The following is a 13,445-nucleotide window of genomic DNA, read 5'->3' on the forward strand; positions in this document are numbered from 1 at the left end:
AGGTCCTTGACATAAAATCTTGACATCCTATATATCTGGAGACACAGCATGTTTTTTGCACATATATGAGCCCACTTGGGCAAAGAAACTATTTGTGTTTACGAAATTCGTCATTAATAATTTCGGTGTAGAGACATTGTTTTAAATTATTAAATTAATGCCATGTGAACGAAGAGCCAATTGTAAGATACTGTGAGAGCTTGTCTGTATTGCGAAACACAATTAATTTTCTAATTAACTTAAGGAAAACAAGCTTTTGCAATGCAACGGGTCTCGCATTTGCTCGAGTTAAAGCTATTAGCATTGTAAACTCCTAATCGGACTTTTCTTGCCACATAAACTAATAATGAAAAGTAAAACTATGCAATTATCCATGTAACAGGGTCGATGACATGCAAACCGCTCGACTTCTGCCCAGTGAGATTGTGCTACACAGGAAATACAAAGATAAAGTAGTACAGAAACCAGCTGAAAACACGGAGCCTCGAATGTTTTCAGTAGTTTACTGGTACGCTCGAGGAAGGCTAAACACCGGAAAAGGCATGACATATGCATGCCTTTCACAAATGGAATCAATCGATTTTTAAAAGGCAAGCCCACGAAATATTGAAAGTGACAGGCGTGACATGGGCGGGGTTAGGAGCCCACATACAGAGTACAACCTGGTCCAGAGCGCTTGCGCACGCTCAACCCTAAAAACTAGGTTATACCATCTTTCTCCACTTTCTATCAACACATTGTGTATTGACATAATGGCCAATATGATGTCCATTTGTGAACAAGACTCTGAAATGCATCAGGTTAGTTTTACTATGGAGAACTAGTAGTTGGAATACGAGATATGGGAGTGTGTGTGTCTGCATAGTCATGGCACATACACATCAAATAGACATCATATGTGTAGTTATCTATAGCAGTGTGTCTATAGTTGCCACAGTGTGCCAAATCTTCACAAATCTTCACCAAACTTTCCAAAAAGTTTTTCTTTTTTTACCTAGTTTGTACAACAAAAGTTTCTTGGGGATCTGTCAGCTGGGGCCAAGCAAAAGGGGGTGTCGCAAAATGCAAAAACCCTGTGAATTTTATTTTGTTTTTTTGAACAATGCTACCACAAAAATTGCTGAACGGAATTACATCAAATATAACAGGAAGCTAGATCTTGGTCCAAAAAGTGTGCGATTTGTTTTAAATTAGTTTAGTAGATTCTGAGAAATTAAGGTACAAATATATTTGTATAAGTGGATTTTTGAGTTCAAAGGGCTCTCGGAAGTCCTTCAAACTCAATTTTAAAAATAGAGCATTCCGATTGGCCCAAGGGGCTTTTTTCCTCTTGGGCCAAGTCACTTCCACGGAGTCAGGCTCCCGTGGGAATGAGTGCTCTGATTGGCTGCCTTCCACATGTGGAAAACATGTTACAGCCAGCCATAACCAGACCGTGGAACTTAGTCCCCCCGTCCTGATTTTAACTTTTTGTTTTTAAATATGAGTATTTATTTAGCAGGGTAAGGGATCCCAGAGGGACCACTCTGGGTCCAAAATATATACATATATATTTATTTTTAAACTGCGATCCTGAGGGAGTCCCGTGAAACTCCATCTGGATCATTGCAGCTTCTTAAAAAAAAAAAAAAAATGCCGGCTGGCATTTTATGCTTTAATAATTAGACCCCTGGGTTGGGCCAGGGCCTGGGGAGCTTTGTTTTAAGTATTTGGGAAGAGGGGAGTGAAGGGGGATCCTTTTCCAAGCCAGTGGCCTCAGGAACACCATCCCCCATACCCTGGGGCCAAATACTGTCCCTTCCCATCAAGGCCTTTAATTGTGATTAAACTGAGACAATCACTGGGGACTTCTCATGTATGAGACATCCATAGCAGCATTTCCTCCTGTGAATGCAGAACATTGAGCCTACATCTTCTGCACAACCTTAGAGATTGTTGTTGCCATAACAACTTAGCGAGATATCATCTAGAGCTAATGACTGACATTTTACTAATTTTAGAATTTCTGTTGGCAAGACAACACACTTGCTTTATTTCTGTTTCTGCAGCATCTTTCGGTCTGTGTATTAACATTTCATTCCATTGGGAATAATCTCGGGCTAATATTCCTTGAAGCATGACTCGACAAACAAAATTTATCCAAATAAAATTAGAGAAAATACACCACCTTTTTACCACTGTTTTTTTGTGGGGATGCACTGAAACCTTCCAGTCGGTCACAAACGGTTGTGGTAGCTTGTGATTCTGTGGAAGACATGACCTGACTCTCTCTCATGCCCACTAGTGCCTCAGTAGATGCACTAGGGCATGTCAGGGATGCTAGTCACAGGACGTGGAGAACCAGTGGCCTTTTGGCACTCTGCACATTAGGCTTTTTGCTCCTGATTTAGTATGCTTGGAAGATGTGGACAGTGGGTGCCTTTTCACGTGTACCTCATGTATTCATATTTCTGCTAAATTTATGTTGACACATCAATATCCCTGCAGCATCATGCCTTCTTCCCAGATTATCTGTGTACTGAGTGTATTCAGTTTCTTCATCTGATGCTTTTGGCTGTCGCAAACACTAAGCTTCTGGACCTTGTGTTCATACGCATAGAAGGTTGAGTCATTGCAGAGGTTCAAGCTTGCGACCAGCAGATCACTGCATGTTGCAGCAGTGAGAGTTCAGCTCACTGACAAATCCTGGCAGCTTGTCAACTATGTGCATTAAGGTTCTTGGTATTAAAGATGTGGCTGTCTTTAAAAACCTATCAAGGATCTGACCCTTATGTACCATAGTTGTATGGCTGTTTTTGGGTGTCTATTGTGAGGAAAGTTGTGTCAAAGTCTGACTCAATAGAATGTTGGGCAGGTAGTGTTGATGTGTTAGTAATAAATAAACTCTTTTAAGGGCCAGGATGTCCTCAAGGCGAAGGATAATTTGGAATTATGTTGGACCACAAGGGGAATGCATCAATGGCTGGATCTCCTCTTCAGGTTACTGTCTCAATTTATGATTCTGGTGTCTGATTGGCCCATAAAATTAGTTTCAGAATGGCCCACAACGTCCAGATAATCTGCACTAAAACTCACTGTGTGTGAATGTCCCTCATGCATATTCAGTGTGGCAGACTTTGTGCTTTTGGAACTATGTTGAAAAGCGCTCTTAAGTGGCTTCGAGGTGACCGTGCAGCAGCATCGGAAGCATGGCAAGTAAATATATAGATTAAAAGTGGGAATGAGAAAAGTAGACAACACGTTTCCAAATCTGAAGGTTAAATGGACTCAAAATCGAAATCAACAATTGTAATTCTTACTAGATTAACAGGAATAAATTTTAGGCATGGACATAGACTTCAGAGAAACAAACTTTGCATTTCTGTTTTACCGGAACTCTCTGCAAGCAAATGCTTTGAACAGTCGACATTTTAGACTACAGACCAACAATTTACTGTTTTATAGTGGAAAGCAAATGCTTTGCAAACAATAGGAGCACGGTGAATGCCGAAGGCAACAATGGGGCTACGAATGAGAGAGATTTTAATGAGGGAAAACTAAATAAACAGTAAACGTTTAGTTTTACATGTTAGGTCTACATCCTTTTAACATGAAAACACACATACAATACGTTTGCCTTTGTACAAAATCTCAAATAATATGTCTCTTTCACACAAACTTAAATGACCCTCTCTCTCCTTACCGAGCCCAGATTGTTGCTAAAGCTAGGGAAGGACGCCCCCTTCAGGTATACATTACTCATGTCTGGTAACCGAATTGTAATGAGACTACTCTTTCCCAATCTGGCCCATCATCTCTAGCCAAGATACCTCAAAAGGGCGGTGGATGAGGGGGTTATAGAAAGGGTCAGTCAAGTTACCTAAAACCACATGCACTAAAACTACTTTCATTGCGTCCTGTCTGTTTCTGAGTCGTCAGAAACCCTCTCCAGGGGTATATCCATACCCCAAGCATGCCTGGACCCGGCACCAGCATGCTTGTAGAGCTACTAGGCCTGTCTTTAATAGAATGCTCTTCTTTTGGGGTGAATAATTGTTTCCACTTCCTGCGTGCCCAAAAAGCACCTCCTTGCCACTCTTACATACCTTATCACATCTTATCCTACCAAGCATACATCTGTATAAGGCTGAACTCTTGCTGATGCAAACAAGTTTCTAAATGACTTACTAACAACCCCCAAAATGCATGAGCAAGCCTGTCTCGGGTTTCATCTACAGCCATCATGGATATGCTGAGCTAGCCAGTCATCGTTCCTCTAGGCATCGCAGGCGGTCCCTAATTTGTGCTGGTGTTTAGAGATAGTGGGAATTGGAACTCGTGTTTGGTAAAGAGGACTTATTTTTCACCATCAAACTTGATGCACAGTGAGGGGAAAGGCAGAAAATAGAACAAGGAGGGAGATAATGACAGGATAACTGTGGCTAAGCGTCAGGGTAGGAATGAAAAGAACCTGCACAAGTGAGGCAAAGAGGCAGGAAACCTGGATGGAGGAAGAGGTGGAATCAGGTGCATGCCACTTGGGGATCCTGAAGGTTTCCTTTTTTTTATTTAAGTTTTCATCCCAGGAACCATGATTTTTTGCCCTTGTCTAAAATCAGTAGGCTGTTAAGCATGGGCTAAATATATGGCACGATACATTCTTATGGTAGTGTATCTATTCATACAGTCTTGAACACACAGGCGTTTGCAAACGCCATGCATGTGAGAGAGGAAGGCCGAGCACAGAGCAGAGTACTTGCACCACAGAGCACCAAGGCAGGGAAGGGCACTACCCCAAGAACAGCAGAAATCACCATATTTCAGAAAGTAAAAACAGACCTGGCCATGGGATTTATAAAGTTTTAGGGAAAAACACTAGGCACGGCTGTGTTTTTCTAACCCTTAATGTAGCTACGCCTAAACACTGCCTTAGGAAATACCAGTCAGACTACATCTCAGAGACAGGATACTTCGCCTCGAGGAGCTTTATCCGAGTTAAGTAATTATACCAAAGTACACAGTTGGGAGAGCTGATATATTTCAGTTATGTCAATCAAGTGTTTACTTTTCTTTTACCTCTGCTTACTGACAAAGTGTGTTATCTTTTATTTTCTTTCATTTAATTAATGTGAAATTGACATTCAGAACAGCGCTTGATTTGCCCCTTGGGCTTCAAGGTCATAGTAAAGAATGTAATGAACAGGAATAGAAGGGATTGGCATTTGATCTCTGGAAGAAACCCTAGAGATTATTAGGAAAGCAATTATAGTCGTAGAGATGCGAGCACAACAGCATAAGAGAGGAGGAGGCTGCTTAATCATGAAATCAAATGCTAAGAGAGGAGTCACAGGAGCATTAGCCCCTTGAGCCAGTCCAGCTCGAAGCGCTATTTAGTGCCAGCAAATCACTGAACAGGAGGAGGCGAATCAGTCTCCAGGCAGGTGGCCCAGTGAAACAAGCAAAGGTACTGGAGAGGAGAAGCCAAGGGCACTCCGCATGAATATACCACATTAAACATTTATGACTGCTGTACACCGTGAATTTCCCTGACCTCTATTACTTCTGTAAATGAAGCGCAGTCACCCACCTCTGACACGACAACTGCCCACAGGCCGCCCCATCTCTCACACCGGTGCCCGACTGACCGGCTCAGCCACCCGCACTGGGACTACTTGTTAAAGACAAGGGTGAGGGGGCTGGCAGGCCCGATGCTCTGGCGGACGCAGAACAAGCGGGGGAATTCCTTGGCGGGAAGATAAGGGGATGGTTATGTCTTCCGGTTCAACGATCATGACACTAAAATCTTTTCAGAACCAATAACATTCTAATACACTGCTCAGTTCATTTGACGGTCACATGAATTTTTAATGCTGGTCATGTGCTTCTTCAGTAACTATTGCACAGTCTTCTTCCTATTTCTGGTGATAGTGAGTCAGAGTATCGAGGTCAAAAGTAACAACTTTGAACAATATTGATTGCAGAATATCGACTGCCGCTACATTGTCAATGTAGTAAATGTGGGGTTGAGAATGATCTGCGCTCACCTATATATACTGACCTTGAGGACATAGTCAATATTTTGGAGAGATTTTTTCTTGTAGGGGAATATTTAAAAGTCAGTATGGTGGTAGAACACAATTCTGGCGGTAACCTTTATTTTAGGTCTAATGAATTTTAAAAATTTGCAGAGCAACTTGTGTTTTGCCAGTGAATGATGTTATGAAAAGTTATTTCTTTTTCACTTTTCATGAGGGATTGAGATGTGCTTATTGCAGAGACCCATGTTTTAAGACTCTTACCTTGTGGGTTTCTGACTTTTTTACCACTGTGTCTCGCGAATTTTTAAAGATTTAACTGTTGATCAATGCTAGGGATAGTAAAGGCATATTGGCCTTTTTTTTTTTTTGTAGGACCACCCTTCAACCTTAAATGTCAGACACTAAGGGCCTGATTACAACTTTGGCGTAGGGGGTTAATCCGTCGCAAATGTGACGGATATCCCGCCCGCTGTATTACGAGTTCCATAGGATATAATGGACTCATAATATAGTGGGCGGGATATCTGTCACATTTCGGACAGATTAACCCCCTCTGCCAAAGTTGTAATTAGGCCCATAATGTTTTTGGTCTTGTTGTACCTGACCCGTTCTGCAGGATCATCCTAAAACGTTTTGCCTTGATCCTCCTGTTTTCCTGACCCTCTTTTGATGGCTCTAGGTCTCTAGGTACTTTATCACTGCTGATCAGTGCTAAAGTGCATGTACTCTCCCTTTTAAACTTGGTATGATTGTGTTACACCTGATTGGCACATTTAATTTGCCTGCAATTTCCTTGAACAGTGGTATCTCTTATACCCAGGGCCTGTAAATAAAATGATACTAGTGGGTCTGCAGCGCAGTTTGCGCCACCCACAGCAGTAGCCTATACACCTGTGTCAGGCCTGCCACCACGGGCCCTGCATGCGCAATTTACTGCCACAGTGGCTTACCATCTAGGTTTACTTGCCATGCCTGGAACTCCCCTTTTGGTACATACAGGTCACGCCTAAGGTCGGCCCTAGGTAGCCCTATGGGCAGGGTGCCATGTAGGCAAAAGGTTGGAAATGCTCCAATTGTGTGTCATGTCCTGCTAGTGACAAACAGCCTATTTGGTTTCTCACTGCTGTGAGTACTGCCTCTCTCATAGGGTTGCATTAGGAATGCCCTTGCATCTGGCTAATGGGTATTTTCTGATCTATGGGGAGCAGCGTGGGCATGTTTGGTATGGTTGGAATGTTAGTAGAAAATGCTTATTATTGGTGTAAGTGGATTTTTTTATTACCATTGTAGAAATGTCACTTTTAGAAAGTGGGCATTTCTCTGTGCTTATGACTCTTGTGCTTCCAATCCACGTCTGGTGTAGCGTGACAGCAGGGCTTTGTGCATCCTTCCCAGACAGCTATCACGCAGGGAGGTGGAACAGGATGACCTCTGCATACTGAATGGTGTCCCTGGGCTGGGAGAGGGAAGGCTGGGCGTACTTACATTTGTATAGGCTGTGTCCTGCACTCACACAAAGGGTTTGTTTACTCCCCACTGATGTCTGGAGCAAGGGCTGGTGCTGAAGGGGGGTGTTGTGCACTTCTAAAGTACCTTTGAAGTGCCCCTTGAGATGAAAGACAAAATGAGTATAAGTATATTGGTTGTGGACCAGCACAAGATACTGCTGAAAAGAACTAGCTCAGGAAGGAACAGCCATTGGGACTGTCCTGCTATTGTGCTGACCTGTGGCTTGCTGTTTTTGCTGAACTATGGACTGGACTGTTCCCATTGGAGTAGGGTCAAGACTGATTTTGCATATGGTTGGGTCGTGTTGGACTTTTTTTTCCTTATGCAGGGTCATCCTCAGTCTTTTTGCCTCCTACCTCCTATTTTTCCTGACCTGTTGCTCTTGGCTTTAGGACTCTGAGCATTTTATCACTGCTGACCAGTGCTAAAGTGCGGGTGCTCTCCCATCTAAAGTTGGTATGATTGGCTTATACCTAATTGGCATATTTAATTTACCTATAAGTCCCTTGTACAGTGGTATCTCTATACCCAGGGCCTGCAAATTAAATACTACTAGTGGGCCTGCAGCGCTGCTTGCGCCACCCACTGAAGTAGACTTTCAAACCTGTCTCGGGCCTGCTAGCGCAGGGCCTGTGTGCACAGTTTTCTGCCACAGGGACTTGGCATCTAAATTTACTTGCCAGGCCCAGAACTCCCCTTTTACTACATGTAAGTCACCCCTAAGGTACGCCCTAGCTAGCCCTATGGGCAAGGTGCCATGTATGTAGAAGGAAGGACATGTGCCAGGTTGCGTGGCCTGTCCTGGTAGTGACAAACAGCCTAACTTGGTGTCTCACTGCTGTGAGTGCTGCCTTCTCATAGGATTGCATTAGAAATGCCCTGCCTTATGTGTGAGGGGTATTGTCTGATTTATGAGGGGTAGCGTAGGCGTGTTTGGTATGGTTGTGATGGTGATAATAAATGCTGCTTGCTGGTGTAGGTGTATTTTTTATTACTATTACAGAAATGCCACTTCTAGAAAGTGCACATTTCTCTGTGCTTATGACTCTGGTATTTTGCAGCTTGACTCCAATCCACGTATGGGCAGAGTGACAGTTGGGCTTTGTGCATACTTTTCAGACCGCCTGTACACAGGGAGGGTGGAAGTGTCACAGAGGTGCATCTACATACTGAATGATCTTCCTGGGCTGAGAGAAGGCAGTGGAGGGGCACACCTACATTTGTAAAGGCTGTGCCCTGGCCTCACACAATAGACGTTTACCCCCCTACTGATGTTTGGAGCCTGTGCTGGAGGAGAGAGGGAGCACTCCCAGGACCAGTTGTAACTGGTTGGAACCTCCTCTCCCCACTATTGTAAAACACTGTAAAGTCTGAGTATAAGTACAGGGGAATTTTCCCCACAATTTGGAGACATCTTGGAACTGGACACAGAAATGCTGGAAGGACTCACCAGGAACCGTCATGGACTGCTGCTGCTGTGCTGACCTGTGACCTGCTTGGTCACTATAAAGGACTTGCCACTTGCTGCATCCTCTTTGTGCTGGCCTGTTGCTGGGCCCCTCCACCTGTGGGCCTTTCCCCCAAAACTCTGCTCCCCAGGGGTAGGGTGCCGTGGCCCCTGACCCCTGGAACCCTGTGAAGTACGAGTAGTGCTTCACATCTTCACCAAATTAGCTCTTTGGAAAGCGCTTCATCGGGGATTCATTTAGCGCTTGTAAGCGCTGCCCCTTTCATTCGTTTGCTCTTTAAAGAATGCTTCCCAGCTGTGGGGGCATCACCGCCACGACCCAGGCTGTGTTTCATTTAGCACCAGAGTTGCGCTGCCCTTTGTGCCCCCGGGGCACGAGAAAATCAAGGAAACAGAAGACTGGAGCGAGCGCACTCCTATAGTGCCTCCGGGGTGAAGCCTGCTCCATGGCACACCCCTGGGTCACAGGCAGGCACCTACTTTGGTGCCTACCCTCTCGAACGGCCGGACGGGCCGCCGAGTGCTGCTGTTGTCAGTGGGCGGGGACGGATGCCTCATCGGAGGCTCCCTTGCCCCACCGGGCCCCTATTCCTCGCTCCAGGAAGGGCAGGAGAGAAGGAAGTTTCTCCCTGCCCCACCGGAGCCAGAGGCCGTTTTTAGCAGCAGGACCACGGGCGGGGAAGAAGCCTCATCGGAGTTCCCCTGCGCCGCTGGTACCTTTTGTGTGACCCCTTGTGGGCCAGTGCAAGAATGTTGGCCCTCCCCTCGTTGGGGAGACAGTGAAGGCCCGGAGGGGCCCCTCAGCAATCATGGGCCCCAGGAGGGGCCCGTTCTTGAAACGGAGGGGGTGTGTGTCACCCCCCTCCTCCTGGCACTTTTCCCTGATTTGGGCCCCCCTCGTAAGGGCCGGGGGGCCCCCAGTGATCGCAGGCCCCAGGATGGGCCCGTCCTGAAAGCAGAGGGGGGGTGTGGTGTCCCCCTCTTTCCCAAAATTTATTGCTGACCTTGGCCCCCCTCGTGAGGGCCGGTAGAGGCCCGGGGGGACCCCAGCGATCGCATTTATGCAGAGGAGGTGCGTGCCCCCCCCTCTCTAGCCCAGAATGCTTAGGAGGCCCCTGTTTTGCACAGAGGAGCGCCGGGGGCCCCATTTTTTGGTCTACAGGCACTAGAGGTGCCTTCAACTTATACAGGTACTTCCTAAGGAACAATATATATAATCTCAGTTCTTTCTAGAGACTTTGCTGATTCATATATTTCTTACCTGTTTATGATGACTCCATATGTGTATGAAAATGGCCCTGTTATGGGCATAACATTCTAATATGTTTTTCTGACTTGCCATATGTTTTATAATGTTCCTAATATGGGCGTTTATGATATTCTTATGACAAGTGCTTTGGTATAATAATGTGTTTCCTGACTACTGCTTATGTTGCAGAATACTGAGTAACCTGTGTGTTATATGTGATTACTGCTAGTTTACAGAGCAACTAATGTGTACCTTTATGACAACTGCTAAGGTAGCAGGATACTACTGATATGTGATGTTTGGTCTGATAATTGTGTTGTGTACAAAACAGTATATTTTCATATAACCTGGTGTTGTTTCCTTTGTGGTGGGAATAGTGTGTCACATGTGTTGTGTGTGTTGTGCAAACGCTTTACACATTGGCACGAGCAGACAGGCCTAACCCGGAGGCAATCTACCAAGGGGGTGAGCAGGGGTTATCTTGGGCGTGTAACTCCCTTGCCATGACTAGAGTGGGTGGGCTCTGCCTGGCTTAGGTGCATACCCTAGCCAACCAGAAACCCCATTTCTAACAGGTCCAAACTGGGGTGACGCAGTGGGCAAAAAAATGATTGATTAAACCCAGATCTTTGTGACTGGGTGTGAATGTATTGTTCAGCATTCCGTCCATCTTCTGTTCTTTTTGCCTGTGGCTTGCTAGGTCACAAGATGGACTACCACTTTGTGCCCAGGGACCTTTGTGCTGGCCTGCCTGCATCCTGCTTGTTGTTCCAGTGTTCACCAGGGGCTAGGTGGTCGGTCCTCTTTCCCCCCCTGCTTTGGTTGTGGCAGTGCATGAAGAGTGCTCTTTCACATCATTAGCACAAGCCCTGTGTGGATTCCTTTCATTGTTTTGCTGGTCCCTAGTGCACGGTGAGTGCCTGACACTCCACGTTTGTTTCTTGCAACTAGCACATAGTGAGTGCTTTGTCTTTCCAGGATTTACTGTCCCTGCTACTTGGTAGCCTTGTGCCAGTATTCTGAGTAGGAACAGGTCACCGCCGCCGTGCCAGGTTCCCCACTGGAAAGAAGGAGAGCGGCGACCGTGCCCTAGCCAGCACAATCTAGGTGCACACTCCATAGTGTCCCAGTGCACAGGCAGGTACTTACTGAGGAGGATTCACCGCCTTGACCCGGGCAAGAGCATCAGAGGAGCTGGCTTGGGGATCAAAGACTCTGGGGAAGCTTTGCGGGTTGGGCGGGCTCCCTGAGGAGCAAGGTGTCAGTCCAGAGGGCCCTGGTGGGCTCTGGACTCACTCCCTGGACCTGCATAAGGCAGAGAGTGAACCGTCCGTGAAGAGCAGCTGCACCGTGTTTGCAGGCAGCTGCACTGGAGTGCCACCACGTGGGGAGACTGAGAGAGGACTGCCTGCCGACAAAGAAAGGGTGGGCTGTCTTTCTTCCCCCACCCCCAGTGGGATTACCTGTGGATGCTGTGGGGCTTGTTTGTGCTGGATGGAGCATGGTGCTTTCTTTCCTAAGTACCGTACTCCCAATGATAAGAGAGCAAGAGCTCCTGTGGTGAACATGGTGAGGTCTTGGTACAGTATAACCTATTAGAGGAGCCCAGGAGCGCTGAGCCTATATGCTTGTGGTGCCAAATGATTTTACTTACTACATGCTGCATATCTGTGTTTTCCAAGATTGATGTAGGTTGTGCTTTCTGGAGACAGGTGCACAGAATGCTGTTTTAGGGCCTGGTGATATGTGCAATAATATCTCTTCTATGATGTTTTTATCTTGACATAGGCTGTATAGAAAGTTTTCTTTTTATTGGCATTCATAGTGATGTTTTATGTGACATATGCATTATGGGAATGTCTTATTCTGCATTTATGATGATGATCTGACAACTGCTTGCTTATCAGAGTATTACTAATTCATGTTGTTTTTGGTCTAATAATGTGTTATGCAATGCAGTTTATTTCTATATAACCTGTTGTGGAGTTTTCTTTGTGGTGTATTTATTGTGTCACTGGGTTGGGTGTGTGGTGCAAACCCTTTACACATTGCCTCTGGGATAAGCCTGACTGCTCGTGCCAAGCTACCAACGGGGTGTGAGCAGGGGTTATCTTGGGTATGTAGCTCCCCTGCCCCTTCTAGAGTGGTGGTTTCTACCTGGCTGAGGTACCTACCCTAGCCAACCAGAAACCCCTTTCCTAACAGGTCTGTCTACATCAAGTGAGCTGCAGAGACCTATCCCATTCTTGAATTCTGGAATTCTTTTCAAATGGGTTCAAGCCATTGCTCCATATCAATTTCCACTGGACTCATGACTTTACCGTGCCATGTCCATCCTTCATTCTTTTCATTGGAGTTTAACATTATACTTGTGTATCACCCGCAGATTATTCCTTGGTTGGGCAATAACATTAGTGGATCCAAATAAATGTAGACTATAAATGAAAGTGAACAAAGTTGAGGGAAGATGCTATAAAATTATACAAAATAAAGACCCTTTTCACATTTTCAATCTTTAATTAGCAGCATGAAGATATTTTTGTGAATGGTGGAGTTGCCCACCTTTACAAGGTTGTGACAGAACCAGCCATTTCATTATGGATTGAGGCACAAAAGCAGTAGGAGATTTGTGATACACAAAAAGCTAATTTTGATACATTTTCACTTTTTCATAAAAGTATGAGATAGAGAAGTGAAACATCATTGTGACACAGTATAGGACATTGTTGGAAATTAGGACTCTAGTTGGCAGAGATTTGCATTCTGTCCTAGTAGGGACCACAATCCTAGTCAGGGCAAGTATGATACACACTAAACATTTACCTGTGCTCAACCTCTGGTAGCTTGCCACAGAGCAGTCAGGCTAAACTAAAGAGGCAATGTGTAAAGTATTTGTGCACGCACAAAGTAACACAGTGAAAACACCGCAAAAGGTCTTCACACTAGTTTATAATAATAGCTCATATTTATCTGAGTCAAACAAGACCAACACCAAAAAAAATCCACTATACACAATTCAAGTTGTGAATTTTCAAAGATAAAATGAAAATGTCAGTGCTTAGAAACCAATAGCTCCAACCGGGGCTATCTGATTGCGCTGGACTGGGGCATATCAAAAAGTTCAGTCCAACCATGATTGAGCATGGGCCAGATACAGGAGTCACACACACCCGTTGACAATACCTTGGTTGCGTCAATGCTT

General features: G+C 45.2%; 1 protein-coding gene across 1 annotated transcript in view; it reads left to right on the forward strand.

Moving 5' to 3' along the window:
• NECAB2 (N-terminal EF-hand calcium binding protein 2) overlaps window positions 1-13,445 on the forward strand; it is a 1,008,614-nt gene that overhangs the window by 814,508 nt on the left and 180,661 nt on the right. The window lies entirely within an intron of this gene.

This window comes from Pleurodeles waltl, chromosome 12 (assembly GCF_031143425.1).
Source record: "Pleurodeles waltl isolate 20211129_DDA chromosome 12, aPleWal1.hap1.20221129, whole genome shotgun sequence".
Taxonomy (NCBI): domain Eukaryota; kingdom Metazoa; phylum Chordata; class Amphibia; order Caudata; family Salamandridae; genus Pleurodeles; species Pleurodeles waltl.